Here is a 13,920-nt window from a genome sequence, read left to right on the forward strand (position 1 = left end):
TTAACAGTAAAATTAGTATAGTTAATATAAATATATAATCTATATAAATATCAGTATAAAATTATATATAACAATTAACATATATTCTATATCAAAACACAATAGAGTGAGACAACACAAAGTTAACCATTAGAGATTTTGTTATATTAAGAAACATTTGTCATTTTTTGTATTATAATGGTATTGTAGCCACATTAGAAAATATGTGCTTAATTTTAGAGATACATACGTATATATTTATGTGTAACATTATAATGATGCCTGAGACACACTTTCAAAATAACTCTGTAGGGGAAATAAGAAAAAGAAAGGTATAAATGAAATAAGATTTGTCATTAGTTAGATTTCATGACACTGGATGACAGATATTTGAGGTTTTAATACAAGCTTCTCTACTTTTGGATAATATTAAGAATTTCCATAATGGGGCTCCTCGGTGGCTCAGTTGGTTAAGCGTCTGACCTGGGCTCAGGTCATGATCTCACAGTTTATGAGTTTGAGCCCCGCATTAGGCTCTGTGCTGACAGCTCAGAACCTGGAGCCTGCTTTGGATTCTGTGTCTCCCTCTCCCTCTGCCCCTTCCCCATTCATTCTCTCTCTTTCTCTCTCTCTCTCTCTCAGAAATAAACATTAAAAAATTCTAAAAAAATAATAATAAAATGTCCGTAATAAGTGGCTCAAAAGCAATCATAACAAAACAAACAATGACACTTGCAGAGTAATTACATGCAAGTATCTCACAGGGTTCTCTTGAAACTGTTTTCAGATGGCAACAGTCCAAGGTATAAGCTCATAAAAGCCAACTGATTTACAGTGGTTAATATTTTATTCTAGATACAAATGTCTCTTATTATCAGTATGAATAAAAATCTGTTTTTGCACTTATAGAATAATAAATATGATTTAAAAATTTTATTTATATACGTGGAAGACTTTCTATAAATTAGATATCAGCATAAAATACCAATAATCTAAGGCCTAATGCATTTATAGGAGGTGAGGCAGACTATTTTTTCATTAGCTAATAAATCCTTAATACAAAATACCAGTGTGATTGGTTAAGATATTTTCATATAAACTTCTATTCACTCTTCTTCATATTTAATGACTTGGAGCATCTTTGCTGATTGCCCATATCTTCTTGCCTGAATCTTTTAATATTTCCCATATGTAAAACAAGGACTACAAAAAAGCAAAATATCAGCCTCAGGTCAGAGAGGAAAAGTCCAAACAATTGGAAACCAGTGGCGATTTTCTTTCCTGATAAGATCATTTCCACCAGCATATATACCACTAGCCCCTTCCACATGCACACAAATATACACACACGCACACACACACTTTTATTCTGCTCTCTTATTCCAATCACACTATTGTGGAAAGTTATGGTGTTGTTACGGAAGAGATTGAAAATGGAAATAATTAAGCAATGTGTTGCATGCTAGAAGCCCTGCATCGGGCTTTTGCTGTCAGCACAGACCCCACTTTGGATCCACTCTTCCCTCCCCTGAGTGCAAGCACTCTCTCTCCCTCTCTCTCTCTCTAAAATAAATAAACATTAAAAAGTAAAAGTGTCTTGATATTTGTCTCCTGAGATGCCTTCAGAAGCAATGGTTGACAAAACTTCCTAAATTTCTGATGAAAAATATCTCTCTTAATGTATATTTGTCCAAGATCGACATGAAGCAAAGGTCGGGGTACTCCAGCACCCGGCACTAGTTTCTCTAGCTGAACCGTTAGTAGGTACAGGCTGGAATTTGAATTCCAAATTATATGCCCTAACTAATACCTAGTATAGAGCTACTCTATATCTCTACTGATGTGCTTTAATACCTGAACATCTGGATTGGGATAATAAACATCCCTTAAGATTATTCAGAAAACTAATATAGACATACTCCTGTATTTCTATATACAACAACTTGCTATATAACAATTTGCTTAACATTTCAATGGGTAGGAAACAAAATGAAGACTCAAATTCCTAGACATTTGTCATAGAAAAGTAAAAAACTAGGAGTGATACATTGAAGTAACTACTCATTTGAAGTACATGTCATAAAAGCTTATCTTAGCCCGTAAAATCCTCAGCAATCCATTCCCACATGCATGGCTTGTGCACACTGGTGACTTCCAACCAAGGGAAACTTTAGTAAGTATATGCCTTAGTAACATGCAGAAAGCTGCCAGTGTTTATTGATCTAAACTCTAATATTATAGGGTCCTCTTGCAAAAATAATAACCTTGCTTTTAAAATACCAAGTGTTCAGCCAAGTTAAAGTTAAAAATAATTAGGGATTAAATAATATTCCTTCGTGAAATACACCTTGATGAAAGCTATTATCTGATTCCTCTGTTCAAAATTTCTCTGACTCTCTCAGGTACAAGATATTTTAAATGCAAATACGTATCTAAATTTGTACATCGAAACTAATCCAAAAGTTAATTTCTATCTTCAGGTTTAAGGTCAAGGAGTACGTAGAAAAAGTCACAATTAATATTAAAGTTAACATTAAAGTATAATTTGTTTGCCTGTATGGACAGACTCAATTCCACCAGGATAGGTTTCTTATAATCCACTCCAGTGAATGGTGCCATATTGCTTAGATATAATGATCTACCATTAAGCTAATAAGCAGGGATTCTAGTTTATAAATCAGTCTCCTTTAAATTCAGTTTGCATGATTTGTGTCTTGTTTTGATAATACCTCTGATAATCAATGAATAGTCAAAACCCTGGAATATAGAATCTTAGAATTGAACTATGGATGTTAAGAGGTCCAAACTCTCCTTCACCAAAGGATTTAACAGATTTTCCCTCTGATTTAATTCTAAATTAAATGTTGCATCAATCTCTTGATTTTCATTACTGATGCCATCACTTTCATTTAAAGTTATATGTGCTCCTAGACTGTTTAAATAGCAGTGATATCCCTAGATCATTGTCACCATCTCTGTGCTTCTACTGCATTAGTTCCAACAACTGGGTTAACTTCTTTCCTCCTCTCTGCCTAGATGAATCTCCCAAGATTCAGTTTACATAAAGACTTCCCAGAGCGCCTGGGTGGCTTAGTCGGTTAAGCGTCCGACTTTCGCTTAGGTCATGATCTCGCGGTTCGTGGGTTCGAGCCCTGCGTCGGGCTCTGTGCTGACTGCCAGCTCAGAGCCTGGAGCCTGTTTCAGTCTGTGACTCCCTCTCTCTCTGACCCTCCCCTGCTCACGCTGTCTCTCTCTCTCTCTCTCCTAGAAATAAATAAAAATATTTTTTAAAAAAAAGACTTCCCTATGAAATCTTTCTTTATTATCCTTATCCACATTCTTCCTCCTCTGATTTCATTGCCAGCATGAACCGTGCTATAAAATAGTTTAAAGTCCCCTGGTGATTCAAAGAATGCAAACTTCAAAAAGACTAATGACATGCGCCCAGGCCAAATGAGTGATATAAACCATAAGTGCATTTCTGAGGCAAGAGAGATCACCAAGGACGTGAGTAAGATTTGTGTTTAATGAAAAGTGGCACCCTAGTCACAACCAGGAATGCTCTGGAATTTGGGGATAATATCAGAAAAAAAATTCCTTGAAAATAGGTATAATTGTGAGGAAAAACATCTATTACTTTTCTGCAGAATATTTATGACAAAGTGTTCATGAGCTCATAGTACATTAAATGAAGTTTATCAAATTAAAGTATCTACCTCAAATCATGAAGATTCCTAAGGTCTATTTCAAAATAACTTTAAGGATATACCACTCCATGATTTAAGAAAATTAGATGCAATTGAAATCAATGTATCTTGCAATAGGAGATTTGTTTCCTTTAAAGACAAAAATTTTGTGGCCTTAAAAGAATATTGCCAAACAGGGCTATAGAGTGAAAACTTACCTAGGTTTTCCTAGCATCATTCAAAAAGAAAAATAATCTGATTCTGTGTGATCCGTGCTCAGTGTTCAGACAGGAAACTCTCTAGAGAAGAGAAGGGAAATTCGTTTCTTTACTACAACTTGATAGAAATATTACTTAAAAGAACATCAAATTCCCTTTGTTCCAATTCAGTGCCTTGCAGCTAATGGTCTGATCTATCATTTGTTTTCCTGAGTAGATATACTCAACCCCACTACAACAGTTTCTATGTCCCATTCCAATTAATCACACAATATTGCCCACTTCCCATTAATAAGCAAGCATCGTGCTTCATTAATCAGTCTCCAGTGAAATTGTTCCACTTGATTTGTGCCTCATTTTGACAACAATTTGAAGTTAATAAAACAAAAATCTTAAAATGGAACACCGAAAATAACTATACCCTCACAGAATTCTGAAAATTATGAACTCACAATAAGTTTTTATCTTAAATGAACAATTGGAAGTACTCTAGAACCATCAAATAATGAGTCTAAATTTGAGAGGAAAATTGTTTATTAATGATTTCAGTATTAACTTTTTGGTAATTTACATAAGAGAGCACATTAACTATTAAGGAAGAGAGATAACAATTTTAAAATGTTGCAAGTTTTTAAAAAAATGTTAATTATAACAGTGTGTTGACTTTGGTCCTCTGTAAGTAGTTATAATGATGTATCAATGTTAAAGATGAACTGATTTGAAAATAGAGATTTTTGAAAGCCAGTTTTTACATAAATATACCTAAATGGAGCTAATTAATTTTAACTCATAAATTGTTTCTATGAAATGGAAAAAGTGAAAGACAATTTTTAATAGACCTCAGGATCCATACCAATAATCTTTTTTCTAATGCTTATTTATTTTTGAGAAAGAGAAAGCAAGTGGGGGAGGGGCAGAGAGAGGGAGGTACAGAGGATCTGAAGTAGGCTCTGTGCTGATAGTAGAGAGCCTGATGCGAAGCTCAGACTAAGGGCAGGAGAGATCATAACCTGAGCTGAAATCGGATGCTTAACTGATTTAGCCACCTAGGTGCTCCTATATCAATAATCTTCTAAACGAGGAAGAAGCTTAACCTCTGTTAATTTTTAGGCTTTCAAAATAAGTATCACCTAAATTAAATACCCCAAATCTTCCTTTCTCTAAAAGACTTGGTCTGATGAAATTACCCATATGTAATATCTCAGTAATTTCAAACATTGAAGTTCCTGTTTGGGTAATGAAAAGTACTTTCAGTCATTATGATGATGACTTTTAGTTTGCTATTCCCCCAAATTTTGTTTTCATATTTAAAGAAAGACTTAAGAATGGAGAAAATGACTTATACAGATGGTAAATTAATATTGCTCATAATTATCTTCATTTCCTTTATTTTTCATCACTTGGTTTATTTGCATAAAAACAGGCTTCTGAGTCTTAAGAATACATTTGCATGAACTGTCTCAGCACATAAAATCACAAGCTGCTCATTAACAAGTACAACTATATGATCATACAATAGAATGTAGAGGTGCATGAGACCCCAGAGATAATACAAGCTACTCTTTATACAAATGAAGACAATAAACTCAAGAACATAAAAGATTTCACCAAGATAACTCTGTAGTTTTAACAAAGGCAGTATCTGGCTCAACTCTTCTGAATTCCAAATAATTATTTGTATTTCATTACAAAACAGTTCACCAAGGTATTTAGGTGACTTACTTTTAGATCTCAGAATAGAAAATCTTTTGGTCATGAAGCTTATTGATGATATTTGAATGTTATTCATTTTCTCTTGGCCTTATTATGACAAACCACACAAAGTATAATAGCTTTAGATGGGGTGGGGGATGGTTAGCCTATGCAAGCCTGTTCCTATTTGAATACTCCCATTCAATGCAAAATGAGAAACACTGAAGACATTTAAGAGAAGCCTTGTTACTAGGTGTAGTGTTTTGGAATGTTTCTTAAGGAATAAGAATAATACAATAAATGTTTACTTTTAAATATTATAAATGGAATTTTATTTTTTATTAATAGACTTTGTGTTTTAGAGAAAGCTTAGGTTTACAAAAAAGAAGCATGGAAAGTACAGAGAGGTTCCATATATCCCACTGCCTATTCCTACCTTTCCACCCCAGCATTCCTATACAATTTCTCCTATTATTAACATCTTTGCTTCCTGTGGTATGTTTGTTACAATTGATGAACCAATATTGATACTTTATTACTACCTAAAGACCACGGTTTATATTAAGGCCTCTGTTAGAGGCCGGCTCCAGCAGGTCCAGGGGTCCCTGAAGGATGGACGGCGTCGGCGAGAGAGAGAGAGAGAGAGAGAGAGAGAGAGAGAGAGAGAGAGAGAAAGATAGCACCTGATATTCTTTCTGATCACCAGGCAGGCATCTCTGTTCTGACTCGGGCTCAACTTTATTTTATCATTAAGTATTTGGGGGACGGCACAGAAGTGGTATTTGCCTTAGAGAATGATTTCTGATAACAAACTTCTTTGATGATATGTAAGAATTTCCCAGAATATAGATATGTATAAGACTCATGCATAATGTCTACAATAGTGATTGAGGTAGGGGATTTAGATGCCTGTCCTATGGGGAAGGAAGGCGTCTTTAGCATACCAGACAAAGTTTTTAGTATAGAAAGGGTGAAGTTACTTCTTTGTGGGCAGGGGTCAATAGCTTGTTTAAGGTGAAGTATCAAGAAAAACAGGTCTTTCAGGGAACACCTCTGCTCTCATAATCACAAAAGAAGTTCCTCAGTAGGTTCCTTCACAGGGAGTAATCAGCATATACAAGGCCAGAAAATGCTCCAAGGAGAAACAAATGGGTGGGAGTGGATATTTGCCCTTAACTCTAAATTAGGCTCTTTGTCTCAAGGCCAGACTCAAGCCCTCTTTATTTTGTAAGTCTTGGATCTGCAAGGCCCATAGGAAGAGCCTTTTGACAATCATCTACAATGCTTTCATCTGGAATCTCTTTGGAAAAGGCAGGGATATGCTTTTCCTTATGAGCAATCTGTGTGGGGAATATCGGTCTGATCTGGAATATTGTGAGGCCTGGTCAATACCAGCAGCCTCATTTCCAATATGAGCCAGTAGTAGCAGAAGGAGATACCAGTTTTCATTCCTCATGGCAGGAGCTGTACAAACGCTACCATATCCTTGCTGTGACTCATCCAGCGAGGCCAGTGAGGCTCCCAGCAGGCCTCTTCTTTGTAGTGTAAATTACCAAAGATTTTGTCCAACGCATAATGCCATGTATCCACTATAATGGTATCACAGTATTATAGCTCCTTTTCTGAATAGCCCCTATGCTTCAGTTACACATTTCTCCCCCTGCCCATCCTCCACCCTGAAGTTCTATAATCTATTGGCATTTTTCTTTACTGTCTATACAGTGTTTTCTTTCCCATAGTGTCATATAATTGAAATGAAGTCATTTCAGATTGCCTTCTTTCACTTCGTAATATGAATTTAAGGTTCTTCTTTTATTTATTTTTTTTCCTGGCTTGATAGCCCATTTCTTTTTAGGCAAAGAATAATATTCCATTGTAGGGGTATCCCAGTCTGTTTGTCTGTTCACCTACTGAAGGATATCTTGGTTGTCCTTCAAACAAATTTGGGCAATTATGAATAAAGCTGCTATAAACATCCACATTCAGGCTTTTTTGTGGACATAAGTTTTCAACTCATTTGAGTAAACACCCAGGAGCACAACTGCGGCTCCTGTAGTAAGACTAAGTTTACTTTTGTAAGAAACTGCCAAACTTTGTTACCAAGTGGCTGAAAAAAACTCTCAACAAACAAGGAATAGAAAGACATTATCTTAATATAATATAAGCCCATATATGACAAGCCCACTGCTAATATTATATTCAGTTGTGAAAACGTAAAGCTTTACCTCTAAATTGGTAATAAGACAAGGATGCTCATTATTCTCACCTCTGTTCAGCATGGTATTGGAAGTCTTAGTCAGAATAATGAGTCAAGAAAAAGACATAAAAGATATAGTCAGAAAGAAGTAAAACTATCTTTGCTTGCAAATGACATAATCATATATGCAGAAAACTCTAATGACTCTACACATACATATCACATTATAATGAATAAGTGAAGTTGGTAAAGTTTCAGGAAACAAAATCAACCTACAACATTCAACTGTACTTCTATACACTAACAGTAACCTATATGAAAAGGAAATTTAAAAAATAATTTTATTTACAATAGCATCAAAAATAATAAAAATAAAAATAAACAATAATAATTACTTTGAAATAGACTTAGCTGAGGGAATGAAATACTTATACACTGAAAATTATAAAACATTGATGAAATAAATTTAAGAAGACACAAATAAATAGAAGAGCATTCTATTTCGATGAGAGATGTAAATAAATAGAACGGCACTCCACTGTGAATTAGAGAAGTTTATCATTGAACCGTTCATATTACCCAAAGTGATCTACAGGCTTAGTAGACTTCTATCAAAATCCTATCAAAATTCCTACCAAAATCCCAATGATGTCTTTTACAGAAATAAAGAAAAAAATATGAAATTATATGCAACCACAAAAGACCCCAAGAATCCAAACAGTCTTGAGTAAGATAAACAAGCCTAGAGCCTTTTTATCTTGCTCTCTCTTTTTTTTCTTAAAAGTTAGATAGCATAACTAGAGATTTATCAATTTTATGGATATTTTCAAATGCTTTTGGTTTGGATTTTCTGTATTCATTTCCTGTGTCAATTTCATGGATTCCTGCTCTAATTTTTACTATTTATTTTCTTGTGCTTTCTTTGGATATAACCCACTCTTCTTTTTTTCAGTTTCCAGAGGTGGAAACTTAGATTATTGATTTTAGTTCTTTCTTTTCTAATACATGTAGTAAATGCTATAAATTTAGCGGTAAAGATTGTCTTTGCTGGATTCCACACATTTTGATTCTTCTATTTTTATTTATATTTTCATTTGATTATAAATGGCCTTTTAAAAGCTATTCTACAATGATGTATTTTTTTTAGCAATTTTATTCAACAAAGTCAAACCAATATGATAAGCTCAAATTAATTAACATTATGCCACTCTAATAATCTCCAAGAAGCATTGCAATTTTTTCAAATTCTCATTTGTAACAAAGAGCATCAAATATTTCTTTGACTTCCAAACATCCCCAATGAACATACATTAATTGCTTTCCCACTTTTTCTGGTATTAAACCATCTGATGCAACCGAATAATAAAAGATTTTATGATTACTACTACTCAAAAGAGCTACATCCATTTCTGCACTTTTAAGCTGTATGATACAAATGATACAAGACAGTTTATTTAATAACACTACCTCAGTTTTTTATTCAACTATAAATAAAGATAAATATATAAACTTACCATCTTCATAAATTATTAGAAAATAAATTTTAAAATGAAACCAGCAGAATGTAAAAGCCACAGGGGCAGTCATTAAAAGGGGCCAAGGCCATGTTCTTAGTTTTTTGTTTATTGTCTTTATCTTATAGAGTGAAAGAAAATGTTTTCTTCATTTACAGGTAAAGAATTATACTTTAACAAAATCAGAAATATTTTATATGAGAAGACAGCCTGTAAAAATAGATAATGAGTCTTATTAGTCATTTGGAGTCTCTTTTGAGCTAGAAAATTGAGTTAATGTGTAGATAAGTCTAAACACAGTTCATATAAAATAATGATATTATTGAGTATTGAGCTAAAAAAAAGAAAATTATGATAAAATAATATACAAAAATAGGAAATCAAGAGAAGGTAATAAAAGTGAAATGTTTTTGAGTATATGTTGTTGAAGAAGGGAATTACGGCATTTATTTAGGCTTTAAGAATGCAATGTAAAATTTTAAGCCCATCCACTAAAAAGAATTTTTATAAAGCATCTTCCAAATGAATATACAGGAGATACAATAAAAAATTAAACACTAAATCAACAAAGGCAAAAATAAGCTGAAATAAGGAGTAAAAGTAGAGAATAACAAGAACAAAAAGATTGTAGAAAAAACATAAACACATCAATAATGAGATCAAATCAAAATAAACTAAATTCACAAAGTTAAAACAGGATTTACAATTTGACTAAATTGTCTATATGGATGTGCGTGTGAGTGTGTGTGTGTGTGTGTAATACACATACACAAAGAGGTATACTAAAAGTAAATGTAGATAGAATACAGAAAAATTAAATATGCATACTATAATAACCAAGTAAAAGTTACAGAATCTTTGTTTCATATCAGACAAAATAGACTCAAAAATGAATAGCTTAATGCCAAATTAAAAAGTTACAATTCTTGAAGAATTTATAACAACCAAAGGCACCTGAGTGACTCAGTCAGTTAAGCATCCAACTCTTGGTTTCAGCTCAGGTCATGATCTCAGGGTTCATGAGTTCAAGCCCCACACTGCGCTCTGTGCTGACAACTCACAGCGTGAAGCCTGCTTACAATTTTGTCTCCCTCTCTCTGTGTCTCCCCGCTCACTCTCTGTCTCTCTCTCAAAAATAAACTTTAAAAATAATAAATATTAAAAAAGAAAAAGAATATATAACAACCATGAATTTTACACATTTAATGAAATAATCCCTAAGCAAAACAATATATTGCTAAGAACTCCAGAAAAATTAATAAAGCTATACAGCATGTATATACAGAATCGGCATGTAAGGCAGATACAACAAAAGTGACAAAAGATATATTACAATGTTTTAAAAATTTGTCAGGAAGTTATAAAATTTTTAAATGGACAAATTCCTGAAAAATTAATTGTTCTGATATTAACTAAAGAAACAGAATGATTAAACAGTCCTATTATCCACTAAATAAATTAGATTCTCTTTTGAAAATTATTTAAGAGAAGATGGGGCACAGGGGTGGCTCAGTGGGTCAAGCTTCTGACTTCAGCTCAGGTTATTATCTCGCGGTCTGTGGATTTAAGACCTTCATCGTGCTCTGTGCTGACAGCTCAGAGCCTGGAGCCTGCTTCAGATTCTGTGTCTCCCTCTCTCTCTGCCTCTCTATTGCTCCCACTCTGTCTTTCTCCCTCAAAAATAAATAAACATTAAATTTAAAAAAATGTATAAGAGAAGAATTCACGAGACAAATATGATTTAAAAATAGTTTTCCATAGTTTTGAAGAACAAAGCTTCCCATTTTTAAAAATATCTACCAAATAATAGAAAAAAGAGAAAATGCCTCTCAACTAATTCTCCAAGTTCAGCATAATGTACAAACTAGTGCATTACAGATATATACTAATTGTTTAATGATAGGGAAATACAAAAATGAAAGAATGCCCATATGATAGAAAACTGGCTATTAAAACAGTTCTTTTTTCTGAATACTTATTGATACAGAAAGATAATCATAGTCGTTTAAAATGTGTATAGAATTCCATTTTATTTAAGTGTATATTATAGACCTTAAATGTACATATCCATGCATACACTTATATGTGTGTATTTACATATATAACCATAAAACTTCCTCCTAATTTATATCTTCACCAAACTACCAAATGTCTTAATTTCTACCAACTTTGTGAGTATAAAGTGGTATTTATTGAAAGCTATGATTTGTTAAGGATAGCTACTTAGTCTCTGACATTCTTCCTTTTGAAAGTGTGAGTCTATGTCTCCTCCCCTTGAATTTTGGCTTCCTTTAAAATGTTTTCTCCAATAGAATATAGCAGAGGGGACACTGGGCCAGATTTCCCTCCAGGCGTTAAGTGTTTAGGAGTGTCTGCTTCCCTTTTCTTGCTTGCAATTATTTTTGTCATAACTACATGGAGACATACATACATACATAGACTATATATAAACACATATATACATATATATACACTTATGTGTGGATATACATATACATACAGACAAAATAAATCTATGTGGGTGCCTTTCTTCCTCGTCAGTGTCCTTTGCCAGGATGTGAACTGCTGTGTCATAGGAATGATGGAATTAAATGAATATATTATCCAATCTGATCTATGTTTCCAGTATCTTTAGTATACCTTAAAAATAGCAGTCTCTGTCATAACTCGCAATGTGTAATAAAGTCATTGGCTTCAATAATCTCATTTTCCTTACCCTTGAGTTCTAGTAGTTTCTGTTATCTGTGTTCACTGATGAAGATTAGAGAGTCACCCAAGATCATAATGCCTGAAGGCCTTGTGATCCCAGGTCTGTCTTACTGAAGTCATTTCTGTCTACCTGTAGGTGTCCTTTCATTCCTTAAATAAGCACGCATAGAAGGTTTAGTAGTTTCCCTAGGCCTGGGCTGCTCTCTCCCAACTGTTTGACCCACCAATTCATTCAGATATCTTTAAAGTATTTTTTTTTTTTAATCAGAGAGGTCTTCTTTCACATCCTTTACAAATTTTTTTTTTTTTGCATCTTCACCATTTACCACATTACGTCAATTTACTTTTGTTTATGGCATTTACCACCACCTGACACTTTATGGAAATGCTTATATCCTTCTCACCTTAGAAAGTTACTTCTGAGGACACCTGGATGGCTAAGTTGGTTAAGCTTCCGATTTTGGCTTAGGTCATGATCTTGCAGTTTAAGAGTTCAAGCCCTGCCTTGGTCTCTGTGCTGACAGTTCAGAGCCTGAAACCTGCTCTGGATTCTGTGTCTCCCCCTCTCTCTGTCCATCTCCTGCTCTCTCTTTCTCTCCCAAAAACAAATAAAAACATTAAAAAAAAAAAAAAATGAAGTTACTTCTGTGCTACCAGAAACTCTGTCTAATTTATTTACTATTTTGTTTGGATCTATATCTAAAATAACGCTTAACACTAGTAGGCATTTGGTATACTTGTGTTTAGTGAAGTCAGTGCAGGTAGTAAATTGTAGCTAGACTGTGAGAATCCAGGGAATAGATATCACAACACCTACCAAAATTATTGTACCATTTAATGAGATGATATATAAAAATGCTCCCCACACTGTCTAGCATAAAGTCAGTACTTATGAGTGTTAGCTGTTTTAATAGGCCTTACAGCTGGGTTGGGTAAAGGCAGGGGAAATGAAAAGCCTGTACTCACCACCAATACGTCTATTGCCTTATTGAAAATTGGACTACACCATACAAATCCTATAGGAGTGGATCATTCTACTTCCTAGCCACATCTCCTGCCACTTTAGGGAATAAAACCACAAAAACTGTGTACGGCTGTGTCCATAGACAACCAGGACCACAGTGTATCATTGGAGGACTCCATTCTATTTTATCACATTGGCTCTAAGGAGAGACATTTACATAACAGTTTTTCAGTCCCTCTCCCTCTGTGTCCCCTCCATGCTTGTATAAATCTTATTTTATACTCCATCTTAGATTTTAAGACAAAATTCTTTCATGAAGCTTATTCTTAGTACTCTGATCAAAAAGGAAGGATCATTTTCCCATTCCATCCTTTTGAGCTCTATCATAGCACTTATACTCCATTGGAAAAATGTCTCTCTCTCTCCCCTCCCCCTGTTTCTGCCTCCTCCTCTCCCTCATCCCTTTTTCTCTCCCTCTTTACTATTCTCCCTCTCTCTGTCACCTTCTCACCCTCCCCTCCTAGCCAGGCTGAGAGCTCCTAAAACAAGAAACTATAACCTCAGCACTTGGTCCCATGACTGGATTGAAATGAAATAAAATAAACTAGAAAAAAAAGCTTCAGACATTATATAATATAATTTTAAATTATGTTTTACAACTTTATATAGTCTAAAGTAATTTAACCAAAAATATAACCTGCTTGGTGAATTCTCAGCCTCATGTACTATGGGTTGCAGTATGTACAGAAAATGTACTGTTATGTGTGAAGTAGGGTAATCAAAAGAAGCATTAGCTATTTAACTTTGGAATTACTGTCTGTGTAACTGAGCCAAATGTTTATTTTCTTTGACATTTTTGGAAATGTCACCATCACATAGCTCTCTTTGGGAAGTGTCTTGGCATTCCAACCAATCATATTTTTGTTCAGTTCATTCCTCCCACACACTGCCACCTGCGGTA

This window comes from Crocuta crocuta, unplaced genomic scaffold (genome assembly GCF_008692635.1).
Source record: "Crocuta crocuta isolate KB4526 unplaced genomic scaffold, BGI_CrCroc_1.0 scaffold545, whole genome shotgun sequence".
Taxonomy (NCBI): Eukaryota; Metazoa; Chordata; class Mammalia; order Carnivora; family Hyaenidae; genus Crocuta; species Crocuta crocuta.